We start from the raw sequence: 23,571 nt of genomic DNA on the forward strand, positions 1-23,571 counted from the left end.
GCCACCGATGTGATCGGGTGGATAGTCCCACCGAGAATAGAAGTGGAGCCGAGGACGAAGGAGAATGAGATCATCTCTTTTGCCCATTTCCACTCTTTTGGGTTCAGGGTGCCAGCACACCCCTTACTCCGGTGGTTGTTGTACTACTATGGGCTCCGCCTCCATGACTTGCCCTAGAGGGGATCCTCCACCTCTTCGTCTTCATCATGCTATGTGAGGGTTTCCTGGGAGTCCCTGCCCACTATGTGCTGTGGCAGTCTTTTTTCTAGGTGGTTCGCTCAGCGTCTGGGGGGTCCATCTTCCTTGGATGGGTTGCGCCTTGATCCAACTTTATCCTAGATTGGAGGATAGGTACCTGAGCCTTGACCACTACCCCTCCGTGGACTTGGGTGGCAAAAGTCATGGCTCTACGTCCCCAATGAGAGCCCAACACTACCGTCTTATTCTCCTAATGGCTGCATGGTGATCTCCCGGAGTCATGGGAGGAACTACCACCCATGGAGGCCTATAAGCACCATGTGCCCAACTTGTTGGATGAGATCAAGGAGCTAAAGGACTAGGGCCTGATGGGGACGAGGGTGATCCATACCTTCATCGGCCATCGGGTCCTCCCATTGAAGATGAGGCACCACCCCCAGTGGGAGTTCCAAGGCCCAATGGACCCTACAATCGAGTTGAGGGTTACCATCTATGAGGATGACCTAGACCAACGAGTGATGAAGGTTATGGGAGAGTACACGATGGATCATGGCAAGGGGGCATCCTCGGTGGCCTTCAGCGCCAACCATCCTCCACCAATAGATGGGCCTCTCATCAACATGGTCTCACACCCACCGCTAGTTCCTTCTGCTGAGGTGATTTTTTTCGTGTACACTATTCATGTTGTTTCTCTTCATTAAATTAATTAGAGTATGCAAGCAATGCTCACGCTAGTATTTATGTTCATGCTGTTTAATTTAACTAGTATTTGGAAATTGCCTACTTTCTCAATAGGTGGACGTGGGCGTGACGGTGTCCCAATGATCATTGGCCCTGGAGCTAGGTTCTTTGTCTGTGGTCGCACTCGAAAAGTGGCCCCGGGAACCATCCCCCGGTGGGGGCAGCCACCAGCGACAATTCCATCCCATGCTGCTCCAGACAGTTCGGTGAGTCATTTGCCTTCTCAATCAGATCGCTCTCCCCCTTATCCTATGGCCTTGAACTTGGCTTGCATTGTGCAGAGAGACGTCCCATCGCTGCATGCCATCGCCTATCCCGTCTGACCTCAGACATTCTTCTAGTGATGCATCGTTAGACCACGAAGTCCCATCTAACCCCGGACAGTCTTCTAGTGATGCATCGTCAGACCATGAAGAATACTTTAAGTTAAAGGAGGCTTACCTCAAGGTCATAGACTTGTACTCAGGGGCTAGTCTAGACACCGACAAGCTACGCAATAAGCTAAAGGCCGCACACACCGCACTTGGCGTCGCCCAACAAGAAGCCGCCTAGGCACAAGATGAGAAGATGATGGCTAAGGCGGAGTTGCTGAACCTACTTTTCGATGCTACGTCCGCCCATGAAGCCGCCTTCCCGATGCAGACAGCGGATGATCTAGTCACTGCACCAGAGGAGCATCTCCGAGCCCTACTGGCATGCATTTAGGCCATGGCGTCTGAAGCCATCCATAAAGGTGCTGCCATGGTGCTGGTCGCTACCTAGCTTGAGTTTAGCACAATGGTGAAAGTCCGAGTGGTGCAGCAGGCTTTTCCACCGGCACCGGAAGATGAAGATTATATTGATGATCTGTTCTACCGTGTCGAGCCGGCCACCAATGCCGTCTTAGCAAAGGAGAACATGGATGAGATCCTACATGACCGCCTCGACCATTGATCTATGGGATGTATCAGTAGTACAAGTCATGACTAGGTTTGGTCTGTGGGACGACCGTATGTGAAGTCTTAATTATTTGCATGCATGTCTATGTTAACTTTTGTTGAACTTCGTATTAGGTCTACTAAACTCTATTGAGCATGGTGTAGTTCAATTCCTTTGGTTATTTGGTAACTTGTTTCTAGCCCCTGTTGGTTGCTTTTGCCTACAGATTTCTTTTGGGTTCTCTTTCTGATCTGTGATATACTAATGGTGTTCACCCTTTCTGATCGGAGGACGTGGGTGTATAGATACTGAAATTTTCTTTGATAAAATTTGTTGAACTTGAAAGAACCATGTAGCAAGGAGTTCATCTAAACAAGTCTCACCTTGATCTAATGCAGAATGGATGAGTCATAGCAGTTGACTTTTACTACTAATGCAAGAAAGTCCGCCCGCTGTGTATTTGATCTCGTAGGATAGTATAAAGTGTCATAGCAATCAATCTTCCTCTCAACTGCTATGACTGCTTGGATTGTAGTGAAATAAGTACAGAAAAGACCTATCACAGCTACACCAAGCATTCAAGTGTCAAGCGTATCATGGTGGTCAAAATCTCTTTTTCTCGATTCACTTCTTGTGTCCAGCTTTCCTATCACATTCGCTTCACTCTCGTCAACTGTGCAAGGTCTATATGAAAGGAGTGTCCCCCTTCCCTCATCCGATAGCGCGCATTGCATCAATCGCCTACCTTCTGGCTCCCCCTTCCCTCACCCATTTGCATTTTCTCAACCGCGTTCCATGCTGGTTTGAGGATCTGGATAAAGGTAACATGCTTCATATCAAACTATACTATTTGTATGAACTTATTATTGCGTTCCATGATAGTTTGAGGATCTCGATTCACATTTATTCTAACTAAAATCATGCTTATAGATGGCAACTAGTTACCATACTAGGGATGTGTACTCTACAACTATTGACCACAACTTTTCCCCAACCATGCCCCTCTAGTATATTAGATGAAATGATGTTTATCTATTTCTTGTAAACTGTATGCTCGCCTAATAGTCCGAGTAGCGTTAATTTGAACGGTTGGACATGTAACTCTTGTACGGCTATGAGTAGAACTTTTGCCTGATCAGCTGTGCTATAAATAGGAGCTACACCATCTGTGGCTGCAAGCATGAAACCTGAAGCGGCAGCTTCAAACATAGCCGAGGAAGTGCAGACAATCAGAACCTATAAAACCATGTAATGTAGCCATCTCTACCTAGCTACTGCCCCTCGGCTATTGCGAGCCTGTGACTGCTTGGATAGGACTACCCTGTATAGTTCAATGGATGATAGAAGGTCCTACCCGACTAAAATATTCATTACTCGGATACTAGTAATGACGAACGTGGTGCGCTCGCCTCAAAAGCCTATTCTAGTCCTGGCGTCCCTGTGTGTACAAAGCTTGGCCTCACTCCCATTGTTTCACTCCTACTATAGCCTCCGTTCGGTGGTCTCCCCCGCCTTCTCCTCAAATAACATACATCATGCCACTCTGCCTCTCCATCCCTTCGGCTCGCCACCGTCCACACGCCGTAGTTCAATCCACATGGCAATCATGTCGTTGATGGCACTCCCTACCGAGGTGCACATTATGATCATGGGCCACCTCGCTGTGATCTCAGAGTGGCCCATGGATGACCTCCGTAGCATATGGGTGACCTACTTGTCCATGCGCCGCATCTACAGTGACCCTACTATTGGTCGATGTCTGGCACTGGATTGGTTCAGACGCAAGAGGATGTGGGATGACCTCGTTAACTATGATGCCCTCCTTGCTAGCCTAACCCAAGTTGGCAACCTAGAGGCTTGCTTCCTCACCGGGATACAAACCGTATTTATGGAAAAGCACAGCCCCCGACCATGCCTCAACGATCTCACCTGCGCCACTGATGACGGGCACAATCTAGTGGCCTATCTGGTCGCTCTATTGCTCTATAGGCACAATGGCAATGCCGGCGACGACAACACTGTGAGGCGATACATAAGATGGGTTGAGGGTGAGGAAGTATCATGGGCGGTGGTGGTAGACCAATGAGTAGATGGCTAAGCAACAAGGGGTGTGTGCTGTGCCGCCTCCCGGCAGCCGAGGTGGTCCTTCGAACGACATGGGGCAAGTTGTCGCCACCGCCACTAGCACAGGTGCGCGGTGATCTTCCATGCGTAGGCAGCATCTACGGCTATGAAGATGGATGGGAAAGAAGGGCTTTGTATTGCAGCAAGGACTGTAGGCTTTGCTAAGAAATCCATTTTTAATGGGAAATTGGAATAAGAAACTAGTAATTCACTCTTTTCGAATGTAGTGTATTCTGGCATTTGAAATTTATCCTCAAATATAGTGTATTTTGCAGCTTTTGATTTTTTGTTGCTTTTGCTTTTGCTTTTTTGTTGTTTTGTTTCAATTTTATTTGTTTCCTTTAGGCCTTGTTTGGATGCATGTGTATCCACTTCAATTCACATGTGTTGGAGTGGAATGGAATGGAACTTAGTTTAATTCCACTCGAATCCACTTCAACAAATGTGGATTGAGATGAATACTTGCGTATCCAAACAAGGCCTTACGGATTCAATGAAAGTACTAGTACGAAATAGGTTTCCCTATATAGTGTGAGACGTGTTTGGCCCGGTCAGATTTACAATGCTCGGACTTTCTTATGTATGCAGTAAACTTTGAATAGCTATGTGGCTCCTCCGTTAGGCATTAGATCAATGGGAGACTTGATTGGATGAATTTTGTTATGCATATTTACCATACTACAGATCAGAAAGAGAACCAGAAAGAAACCAATAGGCAAAACCAACCAACAAGGGCTAGAAAATGGCTACCAAATGACCAAAGGACCTGATCTACACCATGCTCAACAGAGTTTAACCCACGCAATTGCTATGTCTAAGTTAACTTTAGTTGAACTTTGTATTAGGTGAGTTAAACTCTGTCTTGCCCCTATTGGTTGCATTTGCTTGCAGTTCTCTTTCTGGTTCTCTTTCTGATCTGTAGTATACTAATGGTGTTCACCCTTTCTGATTGGAGGACGTGGGCGTGTAGATGTTGAAATTTTCTAGAGCCTAAGATGGTTCGACCCTAGGAAATATAGACAATCTGGATGATTGTGAGTCGATGAACAACAAAATACAGTGATGACAACTATCAGGGACCATCCAACTAGTCCATAGAACCCAACAATTAGTTCACGATACAAACATGTATGGACTAATAAAACAACTAATTGGCTAATTTTTAGCCTTGGCTAACTAGTCATAGTTCATCCAAATAGGGCCTAAGACAGTCCAGACTATAGGAGTAGAGTAGATCTCGGTGAGTTCTTTGGGCAAGCAGGGCTACATTGGTTAAGTCCGACCTCCGGTTTGTTTATAAGTATCTGTCATGACTTATACTTTGTTTATAAGGCTGCATCAGTCCAGCCGACCTCTTGTAAGCTTTGTATAAGTTAGTTATCAACTTTTATTAGTAATTGTAAGGTTGCATCGGTCTGGCTTGATCTCGTACAATTCCTGATACAAGTTACCTTCCGATTCTTATCAGAATTTGTAAGGTTGCATCGGTCCAGCTCGATCTCGTATAAATTTTGATTTGAATTAGTTATCGGTAAAATCTGTTAAGATTGATAGGGTTTCCTTGCTGTTTTTAATAGATTTGCTAGTTATCGATCTTGTTATAATTAGTATTGTTACTATTTGTAACAACATCACCCCTTACCCGATTAGGATTGAAACGGATTAGCTTTATATCTCTTTGAACTATCGTCTTATTGCTTTATCCTGTTTAATCCCACTTTGATGATGGTTTCGGTTAGATTAGTGTTATCACAAAAAAATGTGTTGACATGCAGCAAGCCGAAAGGATCTGCTAGGGATGAGCCTGGAGATCCGCTTGGCTTCAACGCAGGACCAGTCGATCTTGCAAATTCCCAAAGGCGTACCAGTCAATTTGACCTATAATTAACAAGGAGAGAAAGTTTATTAGTAGTTTAGGGTGGAACATGCTGGTTTTGCCCAGATAGTTCCAAGTGTACCGCTTCAGGAGCAGCCAGACGGCAAAATCGACTAAATAGCCGATATGAGAAGAAATCGACTGTTAAGGACTACAACACTCGCGGGTCATGATTGATTTTATAGTAACGAATGCAATGTGCCCAGATGTATAGCATTGAGCCAAAAAGTTCAACGAGAAAGGATGTAACATGCGAACAAATCGACTGTCTAGTATAAATGGATCTACAAACGCTCTGAATCTAATCTGTCGCCATCAACAGTGAGGTTCGACTGGATCGATACAGCCATGATGATAACAACAAACTAAACCCAAAGAATCCATAAAACCATCTATATATTGATAGGTTTCTGAAAGACATGCTACATATGTGAAAGCACAGGCGAATCAGCAAAAATAGCCGATTCAGGCAGAAAAAGGGTCATAGCATGAGAACAATCGACTATCTAATATGAACAGATTTATAAACTCATCAAATCTAATCTATTATCTCTAATAGTGGGGATCGACCAGATCGATGATAGCGATAATAAAGATAACAAATTAAACCTTTAAAGCAAACATATCTATTCACATTTAACAGAATCATGAAGACACACTATGAGCGTTAAAGTATGGGCAATCGGCTATTTAGTCGATGCAGGCATAGTAAACAACCAGGGTCATGCCTAGTCGAAAGCAAATCTAACAACCAACATCCTCCGATCTAAAGTACTAACAGTGGGGATCGACCAGATCGTTACATCCATAATAGCGAGCTATAGACCAGATTCCACTAGCAGGTAAACCTTCTCAAGATCGGACATGCCTTAACCGTGTACTATGCACAATCAAGATCGAAGTAGAACAGCTGATAAATCATAATCCATCGTTTAAAGTAAGAATCATCACAATATGACAGAATAAACGAGGGACTAAAGGGATGTGAGGCCAATCTAGATTGATCTCGATCGGGCAGGTTGATATTGCTGAAACTAATGACAGTAAGAACATCAGCAAGATTGGTAACTTAATGAATCTACCCGAAGGATGCCACCCTTAGGTAGAGCCGATAAATTGACCTTAGTCTAATTCGAGTAGTGGAGGTTGAACTTAACCAATGCAGCCATACTTGAACTAGATAAGGATCGATAACTAGCTTATACTAGAGCTCATAAGAGGTTGGTCGGACCGATGCAGCCTTACAAATAGAGGTATAAGCCATGATGGTACTTACAGACAAGCCAGAGGTCGGCTGGACCGATGCAGCCCTACTTGTTGAAGAACTCACCGAGATCTACACTACTCCTACTCCTAAGGGTTGGCATGAAGGTGAAAAAAGTAATTGGTATTGATTGATTGATTGTTGTCCCTTTACAATAGCCAGGGTCCAATATTTATACCCGGAACCTAAGCATGAATCCTGCTCAAGTATGACTCATTACAATCTTTGGTATAAGAGAAAACATTTCTAACTTAAGATAACTTGGACCCTAAGCTTTCCCTTTTTGTAGAGTCCGACATGTCTTTCCCGACGCCAACCGTGGCTCATTGATGTTATCTGCTAATGCTATCCGAAAAGGGCGAATCCCAGTACCGCATCTAAACTAGCTGATATCGATCCTTACGCAATCGATTCCTTGATGATGCAATCTTGGAACTTCAAGTTTCTGTGTTCTTCTTTCCAGATTTTGGTGTAAACACATGCCCCCCAATTTTAGGATAAAAATAATTTTATTCCAAAATTACTACGTCAGTACCTCCGATGGGTCCACAATGACAGGTAGAGAATCTTGATCTAGGGCCTACTATCTGTCACCTTCACCAACATCCTTGCCTTCTTATGAGCCCATACTTTAGAGTTTCACAAGAGCACTATTGCTTCACGGGCACTTGGATCCATCCTTCCAGACTGACTATAAATGTATGTTCGACTCTAGCGAGAGCAACCCAACAACTCAGTTATGTTTCTCTTCTGCTTGCTTCCTCGAGTGCCCTTGGCTCTACTAGACCCTCCATGGTCTAATTCCTTGCTATGAGAGTCTTGAGTGGTTAGAATAATTCTTGTGCATAGGGTGATTGTGTCACTCATTTCAGCGCCTTGTCAAGCAAGAGGATCAGCTGCTGCGGTTAGAAGAATTCTTGTGACATCACCTGAGTTTTCTCACCATGATCGTAGAGCTATTCAAGTGTTTGCAAGGGTTAAAATGTGTGGACACCTTTCCCTTGTTCACTCTATCAAATGCTCATAGGGGGAAACCACACACTTCTTTCCCATGGTTTTCCAGCCACCGAGAAATCGGTTGGATATATGGGCATCTTTTTAGCAAGTGTCCTTTTCTCTCTCCCGATGCCACTTCTATCAGTGGGCCGATACGACTCGGTCCATGATGACCTTCGGCCTTGTGGGGATACGGACTCCCTTCAATCCAAAGAAGTCTTAGTGGGTTGATCGTTAGTTAATGTAAACCTTTTGTATCAATCCCACGATATCTTGTAATTATGGGAAGCAATAAGTTCGAATCTGTTGTTTTTTTCATGATCCGTTCCCTAAATTTTTAGAGTGTTAATCCATTTCCATAACTAACTTCAATTCTATAACCCCGATGAAGCCTATCTTCTCACCTCCCGGGCTATATATACATGCCATGGCTATGGATCGAAAAACAACCTGCTTCGTCCCAAATCTTCTGTGTCTTTGGTGTGATTTGCTTTTCAATAGGTTCGAAGGCATGGAGAACGGCAAGAGGTCTACTGAAGAGGCCTTTGACGAGTCTGTGCCACCACACCATCATCTTTGTCATCAGGAGGATGCAACCCATGATCTTGGGCGGATGGACCTTCATCTGAACGCACTGCAGGATGCTCTCACCATCTTGGTACATAAGGCTAACTCCACCCAAGCGAGACTGGCCGAGGCTAAGGCCAGGATCATAGGTGAGATGTCCACCACAATTTTCTATTTTCTTAGTTTTGTCCTCAAGATCTTGATTATCCCTCCTTTGAATCCTTTTAGACCTATCAGCTCAGTTAGAAAGCCTTCAATCAGCTATAGAGCATGCGGTAGGATTCGTCAATGCTAGGGGTGCTATGCGGTGGTTCGTCTATATGATGTCCCAAACTGCATCAGAGAAGTTGACTTCATGGTGTTCATCATGGTGCTGCCATGGCATTGGCTGTGCACAAACCCACTCTGGTCACAAGATTTGACTTCTTCCCCATGGTTTCCCAGCCACCGAACACCCTGAGGACCATGAGCATCTGGTGAAGGACTTCTTTAGCATCACCAACTCCATAGCCCTCGCTTCCCAGGCTGAACACATAGTGAACAAAGTGTTCTCTGGCCCTTAGTTTGTAATAGGAGAAGTTAGCAAGCAATTTCTTCATTTAAGTGACTCCTCTTTTGCCCTGTACTCATGTCCCATGTACCAATTTGTAAGCAGTTATCTGGCCTATTGCATGTCTTCTCGAGGCTCAGTAGAATAGCTGTTTCGAATTAGCCGATTTCGGCTTGTGATTCGATCTGACTTGATTAAATCTGAAACGGCTCTCATGGTAAAACTCTTCAAATTCCTCCCTGATCATTAATCGCCGCATTTCCCTTAGTACTGGCAAAATGGCGCTCCCTCTTCCATTAATTGGGCTTGCCTTTGCACATTTTGAGATATCGACCATCCCATCTCCATGGCTATAAACACCGGCTATGGGCTCTGGCTTCAAGCACATCTATGCCTATAATCACCTCTGCTCTTCGTACTTCTCCACCTTCAAAAACCCCATAGCAATTTGCCTCCTTCCACGATCTAGGATAGCATCCATGGTAGGAGAAGATCACCGCGGCAAGCGCGCAGCAGAAGATCTCCCAAAGGAAGAGGTCTCGGTCAGCCAGTGGCTCCATCGCATGAGGTAAGACTGAACGCTCCTGTCCATAGCAAAAATCATCTACCAATGCATCTATAGGCTTGCCCTCAATGATAGCCTCTAGCCACTACCTCTCAGGACTGGCGGGCCTTCTACAGCCGCATCTACTGCTATCGTGCTGGACTCGTCGTTGGACTCCTTCGACTCCTACAACGGTGATGATGCCCAATGTTTCCTCTAGGAGTGGAGGGCGGCTAAGGACCGTTATTCTGAGGCAACTCAGGAGAATGGTCCGGAGCCACCTCGAGGCTTCTCAAGCCACCCTCCTCACCACCAAGGAAGAAACCAACGCTGCTCGGGTGCGGTTGGACGAATCTGATGCCATGGTGGCAGGTAAGAGGAACTCCAAGAAAACCTTAGTTTCAATTTCCACCATCTTTGTCTTGATAGTTCATATGCTTCTGTGATTTTCTAGCCTTGATGGTGCAGTTGGAGAATCTCCAACTGGCAGTGAACGTGGCTACGACGGCTATCAACGCTTGGGGTCCTCTCCTCAACAACCGCCTACAGGACGTCCCAGCACGTGTTTAGGCGATTGCCCTCCATGGTGTTCATCGTGGCGCTGCGATGGCTCTGGCAGTGGCGCAGGTCCAGACAGGGCATGATCTCTGCATCATGGAGCCGAGTTTTTCGATGGGTGATGACCCCAGCGTGCATGAGGACCTGATCGAGGACTTCAAAGATGTCGCAACGGCCATCGTGGACATCACTTCAGCTCAGGATGTTGTAAACAGGGTGTTTGATTAGCTTGTAATTGATCAATGAATGAAATCCTTGCTTTTCTGTGATTGCATCTTAGTGAACTTCCTACAACATTTTTGTACACATCATGATTGTCTCTATGTTTGCTTTTTTCTCTATATGCGATACATATCGTATCAGCTTTCCCCCCTTTTGGGGTAGTTTTTTGAGCTAAAGGCGATACCCTTCTGGTACCGGCTATTAGATCCAATGACTGAACAAATCGGCTATCAAGTATTGATCCAAACGCTAGGATAATATCCCTTTAAACATTTTCCATTGATCGCTTCTTGATAGGTCGCACTAGAACTCTTCAGACCAAAGATCAAACAATTGATCGATCTAGGCCAGGCATCTTAATGTATTCCTAAGCAAAACAGTCTTTAAATTCCTTTAATAAACCCATCAACTCTTGCTTATACTCAGGATCCAACTTAGCATTCACATATGTCGGCCTAGGCCTATCTCTAGTACCAATGTCTATCTCCTCTAATTCATCGACCGATGTGAAGCCTTGCCCTAGCTTACCACCTATACCATTTATTAGATTATCCATTAAAACAAACTCTCAAAGCCAATTGCTTGGATAGGCTATTGGCTTTCATCATTGATCTTAATGAAGCCTCCTTCCCATAGCTTGCCACAAAAACACTCAAAGTCTTCTAGTTCCCAATACACTAGATCAGCTGTTGCTATACTCATAGAATCATCAGCATGAACTAGCTCAACATTGTCTCCATGCCACTGAATCAAGCATTGATGCATAGTCGATGGTACACAACAATTTGCATGAATCCAATCATGACCAAGGAGTGAACTATATGAACCTTTTCCATCAATGACGAAGAATGTGGTGAGTAAAGTTTTACTTCCTATTGTCAATTCGACGTTCATTGCCCCCCTGATCTTGGATACATTACACCCAAAATCCTTAAGCATCATGTCAGTCTCCATCAGATTTCCTGGCCCCTTGCCAAGTTTATGAAAAGTAGTATAAGGCATAAGATTGACAGAAGCACCTCCATCCACCAACATATTGCTCATCGGCTTCCCATCAATGAAACCTTTTACATATAAAGCTTTTAAGTGTCGATGCTTGACTGGCTTATCAAATATAGCTTGATGTACAACTGTCAACATGACAACTATCTTCTCATACTTTGATTCATCAAAATATGAATAAACTTCCTAGTCTGCTGGAGCTCTAAATTTTGACGGCAATAGAAAAGCCATTTGAATATTAGCCGATGGTTGACCCCTATCGGCTGTTTGTTTAGCATGCCACACTTGAGGTCTACCAGATGCCTAAGCCTGTTCTAGCTCTTTGTTCTTTAGGCATTGAACCCTCCTTTTCTGGCTTCTTATCAAACCTCCTGGACACCATTGCCCTTCCTACCAAACATACTCTTCCTCGTTATCTTCTTCTTCATAGTCAGCCCAATTTTGATCAACAACTTGCTTCCTGAGCCGATCATGAACACTTTTATTTTTTAAGCGCTGATCTATATTATTATGATGATACTCATCTCGTGCATGGATAGACCGGCGGTTGGCCTGAGATTGCCTAAACTCCCAATAATGCTCTCTGGGCAATTATTTCTAGTAGGCAATTTCAAACCTTCATTCCAACAATGTCTGAAGAAAGGACAATTCCAATGTGATTCAGCTTACTTTCTTTCATACCTCTCCTCCTCCTGTTGACGCTGATATTCTTTCTCTTCTAACCAACGTTGATAATCCTTTTCCTTCTGCCGTTGTCATTTATTCAACAAAATTCAAGAAGTAACACGTGGCCTTATTATCCCGTCCCTTGACGTCTCTCCCCGCTCATATCAGCTCTTCTGTTGGTTACAATGCCTTTTAATCTCTTTATATTCATCAGCCGATATTTGCATCTTCTGGTCGATGGTTCCGGCTTCTTTGGCCCTAGTCGATTTTAGGACTTTAGTCTTCTCTTTGAGCAACCTAGCATCAATCATGTTCTAATCTCTTGGGAAAGGATTATCATCAACTTTCATCTTCTGAGGTGTATCAAATTTAAGCTTCCCTTGCTGAATAGCACTCTATATATGTTGCCGAAAAATTCTGCACTCGTTAGTAGAATGAGAAGTAGCATTATGAAATTTACAGAACTTCTTATTCTTCAACTGATCAGGAGGTAACATAACATGATTGGCGGGCAACTTGATCTGTCCTTTCTCAAGCAAGAAATCGAAGAGCTTGTCCGATTTTGTGATGTCAAAATAGTAAGGAAAATGGAACCTAGGCACATTTGCTTTGGATTTTGGTGTTTGATGACCAACACAACCAAATTGGACTAATGAATTTGCAAGTGTTTGTTTTGTAGTCCAATAGGGTGCAAGACGTGACTTGGATGAAGGCGTCGTGATGATCCGATGATCAACACCTTAAGCAAGACCTTAGAAGCACAAGAAAAGACCCAAGATATCAAGCAAAGTTCAAGCATGAAGATAGGAACCAAACCATATGCAAGATCACGAAGAAACGAGCTCATAGAGGCGACCGAACGCTGGACCAGACACTGGAAGCGTGACCGGACGCTGGACTGGTGGCTCGGCAGACCGGACGCAGGGCATCAGTGTCCGATCGAGTACAGAGAGGTTCCAGGCACGTGAAACTGTGACCGGATGTGTCTGGTGGTAGGTGACCAGACGCTGGCAGCGTCCGATCAATTGTTGTCGGTTCAACGGTCAGGACGACCGGACGCGTCCGGTCAGGACGATTTCAGCGTCCGGTCAGTAGCAGAAAAGCGGGATTTCGTCCCAACGGCTACTTTCTCCATGGGGCTTATAAATAGACCCCCCAACCGGCCATTTGGTGTGTGTGGAGCTAAGGAAACATACCAAAGGTGTTGATACACCATTTTAGTGATCTCCACTTGCATAGAGCTTAGTGATTCATTAGGTGATTGGCATAGGTGCTTTGCGAAGTTCTTAGGTTGATTAGACCACTGCTCATGCGCTTGCTCTAGGTTTAGGCCTAGTGTTTAGTGAGGTTTGCATACCTCTTACCACTCGATGCTTGTGCGCACCATTGTTGTATATCGGAGAGGCTTGAAGTCTTGTGAGATCACACCAACCGTGTTTGTGGTGTGGCCGCCACCGTGTACCGGAGGGAACAAGGCCCGCGGTGTTTTGGCCGAAAGCTTGATAGTGAAGATGGTGGGGAGCATCCGGGAGAGGCTTGCTAGAAGGCACACCAGAGACCCACTTGCGTGTGGGGAAGGCCCAAGGCTATCCACGGAGTTACCCGACCGGGAGCTTGGCCCTTGCGAGGGATTCCTTGCGAGGGGCTCCAACGAGGACTAGGGGGAAGCTTGCGCGCTTCTTGATACCTCGGTAAAAATACCGGAGTCATCGATGGGAGTTTGCATATCTCTACCTTGCTCTTTAGCTTCCGCATTTACATTGATTACATTACTTGTTTCGCAGTAGAGATAGCATCACTCTAGCAAAACCGTAGTTGCACATTTAGATAGTTTATCTATTGCATAGGTTTTGCTAGAGATAGAAAAAGAGGCCATAGTTTTGGAGTTAGAATTTTAAGTTGCCTAATTCACCCCCCTCTTAGGCGTTACGGTCCCTTCAATTGGTATCAGAGTTGGTTGGCTCAAATTTGGACCTTTGGCTTAACCGCTGTTGAGCCGACGCTATTTAGAGTGGTTGGGATGGACACCGCTAGACCTCCACACTTTGACGGCACTAACTTCCTATACTACAAAGCTAGAATGGCTTGCCACCTTGAGGCGGTTGATTTTGGGTGTATGGAGAGTCACTCGTGATGGGATGAAACCCATCAAGAATCCCAAAAAACCCACAAAGAGTGATGAAAAAGAAATGCATTTCAATGCTAGAGCTAAAAATTGCTTGTTTGAATCATTTAGCATGGATGTGTTTAACCAAGTGTTCACCTTAAATATGGCACATGAAATTTGGCTAAAACTCCAAGATCTCCATGACGGCACAAGTAATGTCCGTGAGCAAAAGCATTGTCTAGCTAAACAAAATTATGATTCCTTTACAATGAATGATGATGAGCTTGTTCGTGATATGTATTCTCGTTTGAATCTAATTATCAATGAGCTCCATTCAATAGGATTAATAAAGCTAGATGATGCGGACATCGTGAGGAAGATCATCTCCGTGCTACCACAAAAGAAATATGCAAGCATCATCACCATCCTTCACAACATGGAAAACTTGAGCACCATGACCCCGGGCATTGCCATTGGCAAGCTAGTGGCATTTGAAATGTCACGTAAGATGGGTCAAGAAGAAGCCTCTTCATCAAGCAGAGGCAAGGCTCTCGCTTGTAGCGAGAAAAAGAAGATGAAGGGCAAGCAAGTTGAGACAAGCTCAAGCTTAGGCTCCTCAAGTGAAGATGAAGAAGAAGAGGACGATGATGATGATTCAAGTGATGATCAATCTTCCTCCTCCACCTCCGACCTTGATGAAGAATCGATCAAATTGATCAACAAGGTGGAGAAGATAATCCAAAGGCTCAATGTCAAGGGTGTGCCCATCCAAATTCAAGATCTCATTTTTACCAATCAAAGAAATGAGCAAAGAAAGAGAGGATGCTATGGATGCGGCGAGTTGGGGCACTTTGTGGAAGTTTATCCAAACAAGCCCACACCCAAGACAAAGAAGACGGCGTGCAAGAATCAAGCTCTCACAACAATAAGGTCATGGGATGATTCTTCAAGTAAAGAAGAACTCCATCACAAGAGGCGAGGCCGCAAGCACTCATCATCAAGCTCTTCTCGTGTGTGCCTTATGGCACGAGGTAACGAAAGCTCTTCCTCTAGTGAGAGTGATAGTGATGATGATATACCTTCTTATCATGAAATTGTGCAAGAAAATCTTAATTATGCTATAGCTATCACTAGTCAACAAAAGAAGCTCAAAAGCTTAAAAGAAAAGCTAGATAGCTCACAAAAAGCATACAAAACCTTACTTGAACAATATGAGAACTTTGCTAATCTCAATGTTGAGCTATCTACTAAAATTGAGAAGCTTGAGGCTAGTGCAACAACAAATGCATGCACAATAAATGATGAGCAACTTGTAAAGAAAAATGAAAAATTAAAAGAAAAGTTAGCTAGCTCACAAGAAGCATATAATAGTTTGCTTGCTAAAATGGAAACCATGTGCAAACATTGTGATGAGCTAACTAATAAAGTTGCTAATCTTGAAAACGTTAGCACAACCCCCACCAAGGCATCTAAAAAGAAAAGTTCTATCTTTAACATGTCTAAAAAGGATGCCTCTACTTCTTGTAATGATTTATGTTTAGACTCACCTTTGTGCAACCAAGTTTGCGTTGAGAAAGTTGTTGTAGATACATGCACACAAGAGGTTGCAAAGGAGAATGAGCATCTCAAGCAAGAAGTAGCTCGCCTCACCAAGGACTTGACTCAAGTGAAAGGCAAGGCGAAGCAAACCCAACTTCATCAAGATAACACCGTCAAGGGAGTGAAGAAGCTTGATGAAGGACAAACCATGGTTTGCTACATATGCCACAAGGAAGGTCACAAGTCCTATGAGTGCAAGGTGAGGAATGGGGGAGGAGCAAAGAAGAAGGAGAAAAAGCAAACAAGCAAGCTCTCCAACACCTACACCAACAAGGTGGACAAGAAGGCCTCCACACCTTATCTCTTGAAGAAGAAGAAAAATGACAAGGTGGTGGCCATCAAGGTGAACAAGCAAGCCGACAATGGGGTCAAACGCTTTTGGGTGCCAAAGGAAATCATTTCAAACATGAAGAGCACCAAGAAGGTTTGGATCCTGAAAGGGAAGTGAGAAGTCTGTCGGACTTCAGGGAATTTGGAGACTTGGCAAAGTATGGGTGCATTTCATGGGGTGCATCATGATGGACAAAACCATTGCCAAGTAGGTTAGTGAACACTACGGACCCAAATTCCCCTTTCCATGTTAGGTAACTAGATTCAATTTACTTTAATTGGTATTAGATTTTCCTATATTTGGTATCTTTAAGCATAGTTACTCTTCATGCCTAGGTTTGCATTTGCATGCTTATATCTTTTGACATGCATACACTAGGTATATCTTATGGTAGGCTTGCTCGGTCTCCTTTTAACCCTTGGAGCAAACCTAAATGGTTTAAAATTGTTTAGGAGCAAGGCACATAGCTTGTCATTCAAATTGTTCATCTAATATGTGCCAAAGTCCAAATTGTAGATAACCTCTCCCAAATATCATCTTTGAAAATGATCCTCGCATTCATGTGATGTCATCTTTCAAGTGGTATTTTGATTCTAAAATCGATGTGCATGATTCCTACAACTATTCCATGCTTGTGTGCACAAATTTAGGGGAAGGTTACTCTACAAGTTGGATGCTTTGAGACTAACACCTTTTTCAAGCTTATCATGTGTGTAGCAGTCTCATTGCAAGGAAAATGGAGTCCTCGGAGCAAAGCATCATACTTCAAGTATCCACCACTTATTGCAAGTGGTAGAAATCAAAGTGGTTTCCACATGTGGTATTTCTAAACCAATATCATCATGTTGATTTCATTTTGATATTTATATGCTTTCTCCATGCATTATATAGTTTAAATTCCCTTGTGCAATAAATTGCTAATTATGCATATACTTTCCTTTCTATCATAAGTATGCATATTTTTAGGGGGAGCTTAAACTATATAATGTGAGAGTCAATTTTTGTGATCTATTCCACTCTACATGCAAAGGATCACAAAGTTTGACGCTCCCTTGTGCTACTAATGTCTTCCTTTTCGATGTTTGATTCCAAAGGGGGGAGAATTTAGAGGACCAAAGGCAAGCATTAATACAAAGTGTAATGGTCCAAGAAAGTGAGGATAGTGGATTATGGATTGCCTATGTAATGGGAAAATTTGTAGGAAACAAGGCTTAAATCCATAATGCCACATGGGGACATTTGCAAGGGCAAGATAAGTTTTATATAGTGTCATTTAGTTTTACAAAGTAGTATCTTTTAGCATCACATAACCTTGCCCCTTGCATTGCATCCTAGCAAGATAGGAACCAAGCCGTATGCAAGATCGCGAAGAAACGAGCTCACAGAGGCGACCGGATGCTGGACCAGATGCTGGAAGCACGACTGAACGCTGGACCAGTTGCTCGGCAGACAGGCGACCAGACAATGGACCGGACGCTGGCGGCAAACTGACCGGACGTAGGGCATCAGCGTCCGATTGAGTACAGAGAGGTTCCAGGCCCGCGAAACTATGACCAAATGCGTCTGGTGGTAGGTGACTGGACGCTGGCAGCGTCCGATCAGTTGTTCATGGTTCAACGGTCAGGATGACCGGACATGTCCGATCAGGACGATTTCAGCGTCCGGTCAGTAGCTGAAAAGCGGGATTTCATCCCAACAGCTACTTTCTCCATGGGGCTTATAAATAGACCCCCCAACCGGCCATTTGGTGTGTGTGGAGCTGAGGAAACATACCAAGGGTGTTGATACACCATTTTAGTGATCTCCACTTGCATAGAGCTTAGTGATTCATTAGGTGATTAGCATAGGCGCTTTGCGAAGTGCTTAGGTTGATTAGACCACCGCTCATGCGCTTGCTCTAGGTTTAGGCCTAGTGTTTAGTGAGGTTTGCATACCTCTTACCACTCGGTGCTTGCGCGCACCATTGTTGTACATCAGAGGGGCTTGAAGTCTTGCGAGATCACACCAACCACGTTTGTGGTGTGGCCGCCACCGTGTACCAGAGGGAACAAGGCCCGCAGTGTTTCGGCTGGAAGCTTGATAGTGAAGACGGCAGGGAGCATTTGGGAGAGGCTTGCTGGAAGGCACGTCGGAGACCCACTTGCGCGTGGGGAAGGCCCGAGGCTATCCACGGAGTTACCCAACCGAGAGCTTGGCCCTTGCGAGGGATTCCTTGCGAGGGGCTCCAACGAGGACTAGGGGGAAGCTTGCGCGCTTCTCGATACCTTGGTAAAAATACCGGAGTCGTCGATGGGAGTTTGCATATCTCTACCTTGCTCTTTAGCTTCCGCATTTACATTGATTATATTACTTGTTTCGTGGTAGAGATAGCATCACACTAGCAAAACCATAGTTGCACATTTAGATAGTTTATCTATTGCATAGGTTTTGCTAGAGATACAAAAAGAGGCCATAGTTTTGGAGTTAGAATTTTAAGTTGCCTAATTCACCCCCCCCCCTCTTAGGCGTTACGGTCCCTTCAGAAATCATAACTCTCTTTGACTCCTCTTTTCCAAGGATTTGGCACCATTACTGTCTTCTTACCCCAATTCCATTCAGCCGCAGCAATCTCTTCTTCTTCATCGTCCTCATCACCGTTATCAACTGAATATGGATTATAGGTTTTAGAAATTGTGGCACTCTTCTGGAATCGATTATCTCTGCCCATATTCTAGAATTGGCTATTGAGTGCTGCCACCCATTGAGCCAACTGACCTAAATCGTCAAACTCTTGCCCTAGCAGCTTCTCCCTCCATGTTGGCAACATTCTTTGAATAGCTAAAGCAGCTAGCTGATCATCAGTTAGATTCAATGAGAAGCACAAATTTCTGATCTCTCAGAACCTCTAAAGAAATTCAGCACCTGATTCATTAGTTCTTTGCCTTATAGTTGTCAAATCAGTAATTTTCTTTTCTCCTATCCCAGTATAAAAATATGTATGAAACTTCTTCTCTAGGTCAGCCCAATTAGCAATGGAATTGACTGGTAATGACGAAAACCAAGTGAAGGCTGGTCCTGACAAGGACAAGGAGAAGAAACAAACTCGATGGGCCTCTTCAATAGATGTGTCGCCCAACTATGTAAGATATCGACTGACATGTTCTATTGTACTTGTGCTATCTTGACCAATGAACTTAGCAAACTCTGGGAGCCTGTAACTTATAGGGAGAGCGACCAAATCATACCACTCTAGATATGAACGTTTGTACGAAAAGGTCTGCCCCTTTGACTTCAAATCAAACTGATTCTTCATCATCTCGGTCACTCTGAGCGACAACTTATCAGCATTTGAATCTAGATTTCTTTGCAATTGCTAACCCATCTGTAGATTAAAATTTTAGGTACCTTGATACCCTGGATTTGGAATCATATGAAGGTATTGTAATCTGTGCCATATTGATATCCTTGTGGAATCTCTATATGTTGGGTACTTTATTGATTTGTTGCTAGAAGTCTCTGGTTGTAGATGCTAGGATCCGTGTCTCTATGAATCCTTTGAACTGATGGCGCTATCTTTTGAGCCGACGATGGTATTTGGCTTGATGTGCCAAAATTAACCATTTGATTCTAAACTTGCCCCATCGGCTGTTGCACATACAACACTACTGATCCAGTATTATTTTGTATTTGATTAGTTGTGGTGCCTTGAACTTGCTCAGATGAGCTCTGAACTACCTGGACATCATCATCATTACCAGTTAGTGCTGCTTCTTGATGGCTAGTACTGGCTTGATTAGTCCCCTGAGTCAATGGATGTGGAATGTTGTAATAAGCTAATCCAACCTGATCAATTAGATATCCATGAAACACCTCTCTCATAGTATTGTGGAAGGTGTTCAAGAAAACTGTATTATGGTTCAACATGGCATCATGAACAGATTTGTTTACAGCATCTATGAAGAAACATCTATCATCAGCTTCATCTGTATCTGACTGCCCATGCAACAAAACTCTTGGTAGTGGATATTTCTGAACAACTTTATTGTCACGTGTCTTGGTATAGGACAACAAACACTTGTTTTGAAATTCTTCTATAGCTTTACTGATGATATCTTTATACTCATCGAGCGGGTCTTCATAAGGTACCATAAGGATCTCACTATTGTCGTGAGTTGCCATGATGATTGTGGGGTCCCACTAGGGGTGCTAGAATGCATGTCGTCACAAAAAAACATGTCGACACGTAGCAAGCCAGAAGGATCTGCTTGGGATGAGCCTAGAGATCCACTTGGCTTCAACGCATGACCAGTCGATCCTGCAAATTCCCCAAGGCATGCCAGTCAATTTGACCTGCAATTGAGAAGGAGAGAAAGTTTATCAGTAATTTAGGGTGGAACATGCTAGTTTTGCCCAGACAGTTCCAAGTGTGCCGCTTTAGGAGCAGCCATATGGGAAAATTGACTAAATAGCCGATATGAGAAGAAATTGACTGTTAGGACTACAACATTCGCGGGTCATGATTGATTTTATAGTAATGAATGCAACGTGCCCAGATATAAGTAACATCATCGGCTAGATAAATATAACCAGTGGAAAGAATTGAGCCGATAAGTTCAACGAGAAAGGATGTAACATGCGAACAAATCGACTGTCTAGTACAAATAGATCTACAAACGCTCTAAATCTAATCTATCAACATCAACAGTGAGGTTCGACAGGATCGAAGCAGCTATGATGATAACAACAAACTAAAGCTGAAGAATCCATAAAACAATCTATATATTGATAGGTTTCTGAAAGACATGCTACATGTGTGAAAGCATAGGCGAATCGGCTAAAATAGTTGATTCAGGCAGAAAAAGGGTCATAGCATGAGAACAATCGACTATTTAATATGAACAAATTTATAAACTCATCAAATCTAATCTATTATCTCTAACAGTGGGGATCAGCCGGATTGATGGCAGCCATAATAAAGATAACAGATTAAACCTTTAAAGCAAACAGATCTATTCACATTTAACAGAATCATGAAGACACACTATGAGCGTTAAAGTATGGGCAATCGGCTATTTAGCCAATGCAGGCATAGTAAACAGCCAGGGTCATGCCTAGTCGAAAGCAAATCTACCAACCAGCATCCTCTGATCTAAAGTACTAACAGTGGGGATCGACCGGATCGTTACATCCATAATAGCGAGCTATAGACCAGATTCAACTAGCCGGTAAACCTTCTCAAGATTAGACATGCCTTAACCACGTACTACGCATGATCAAGGTCAAAGTAGAACAGTCGATAAAACATAATCCATCATTTAAAGTAAGAATCATGGCAATATGACAGAATAAATGAGGGACTAAAAGGATGTGAGGCCGACCTAGATCGATCTCGATCAGGCAGGTTGATATTGCTAAAACTAATGACAATAAGAACATCAGCAAGATTGGTAACTTAATGAATCTACCCGAAGGATGCCACCCTTAGGTAGAGCCGATAACTTGACCTTAGTCTAATTCGAGCAGTGGAGGTCGAACTTAACCGATGCAACCGTACTTGAACTAGATAAGGATCGATAACTAGCTTATACTAGAGCTTGTAAGAGGTCAGCCGGACTGATCCAGCCTTACAAACAGAGGTATAAGCCATGACGGTACTTATAGACAAGCCAGAGGTCGGCCAGACTGATATAGCCCTGCTTGTTGAAGAACTTGCCGAGATCTACACTACTACTACTCCTAAGGGTTGGCGTCATGCCAAAAAAAGTAATAGTATTGATTGATTGATTGTTGTCCCTTTACAATAGTCAGGGTCTAATATTTATACCTAGAACCTAAGCATGAATCCTGCTCAAGTATGACTCATTACAATCTTTGGTATAAGAGAAAACATTCCTAACTTAAGATAATTTGGACCCTAAGCTTTCCCTTTTTGTAGAGTCCGACATGTCTTTCCCGATGCCAACCATGGTTCATTAACATTATCTGTTGATGCTATCCGAAGAGAGCCGATCTCAGTACCACATCTAAACCAGCTGATATCGATCCTTACGCAATCGATTCCTTGATGACGCAATCTTGGAAGCTTCAAGTTTTTGCGTTCTTCTTTCCAAATTTTGGTGTACACAATTAGTCATTTTGTTCCAATCTTGATCGAAGATGGCATGTGGTCAAGGCGTGTTTGATCCTAAGTAAGCTTGTTAGTTGATGAAATCTGGTCTAGAACTGCTATTATGGCTACCATCGATCCGGTCGACCCCCACTATTAGCATTATATATCAGAAATTATCAATTAACAAGTCCTGCCTAGGGTCAAACATAGCCTCCAGCTGCATGTTATGTTCGCATCGGCTATTTAGCCGATCGCCTGTGCTTTCACGATCGTAACATGCTTTCCTGATTCCATTAAGTGTGAATAGATTCGTTTTCTTTGAAGATTTAATCTGTTATCTTTATTATGGCTGTCATCGATCTGGTCGAACCCCACTGTTAGAGATAATAGATTAGATTGGATAGGTTTATGGATCTATCCATGTTTAATGGTTGAACGTTTGCATGATATGAGCTTACCTTCCCAAGAATTGGCTATTTTAGCCAATAGCCCGCTTATTGAGAATACACTAGCGATTCATATGTTTGTACTTGTTCTTATCTTGGTTAAAAGCTAGTATGATTCTCAATCAATATAGATGCTTTCATGTTTATCCATTATACCTTTACAAGCTCTCATGATCATCTGCTGTTAAAATCCATACACTTAAATATCTGATAATTGTCGACATGCTTATTCATTCCTTTTGCATCATGAACATGCTGGATATCGACTCTTTAGTCGATAGCCTTATCTCATCGGCTACTTAGCCACACATTTGGAAATGTCTAGAACAACACCGGCATGTTCCACCTTAAATGATGATTAATCTTTCCTCCTTGTCAATTACAGGGTCCAATTGACTCGCATGCTGTTGACGGTCACTAACATCAATTATAAACCATCAACATAACATGCATTTATACTTAATTCCATCACCAAACATAGGTATAGGGGTTTAAACTAATAAATTCTACAAGTTTTGGTGAATCTGTGTTTTCAATAGGGTTTAATAAAAAAACCGCCAAGGAGGACCTAATCATCAAAGGAAATCATGGAATTATGTCATGGTATCAATGTGGGAAGACTCTAGAAGGGTCTAGATGGTGAATCACCGAAGCGGGGTGTAACATCCCGCCTCTACAAGGCCAGGCCCGCTTACATCTGACAGCTTTTCTAGGACATAGACTGCCCTCACAGACCCACACAAGTCTTTTCTGCGCACTTTGTCCTCACTCATG

The sequence above is a fragment of the Miscanthus floridulus genome, chromosome 10, assembly GCF_019320115.1.
Source record: "Miscanthus floridulus cultivar M001 chromosome 10, ASM1932011v1, whole genome shotgun sequence".
In the NCBI taxonomy this organism is placed as follows: Eukaryota; Viridiplantae; Streptophyta; class Magnoliopsida; order Poales; family Poaceae; genus Miscanthus; species Miscanthus floridulus.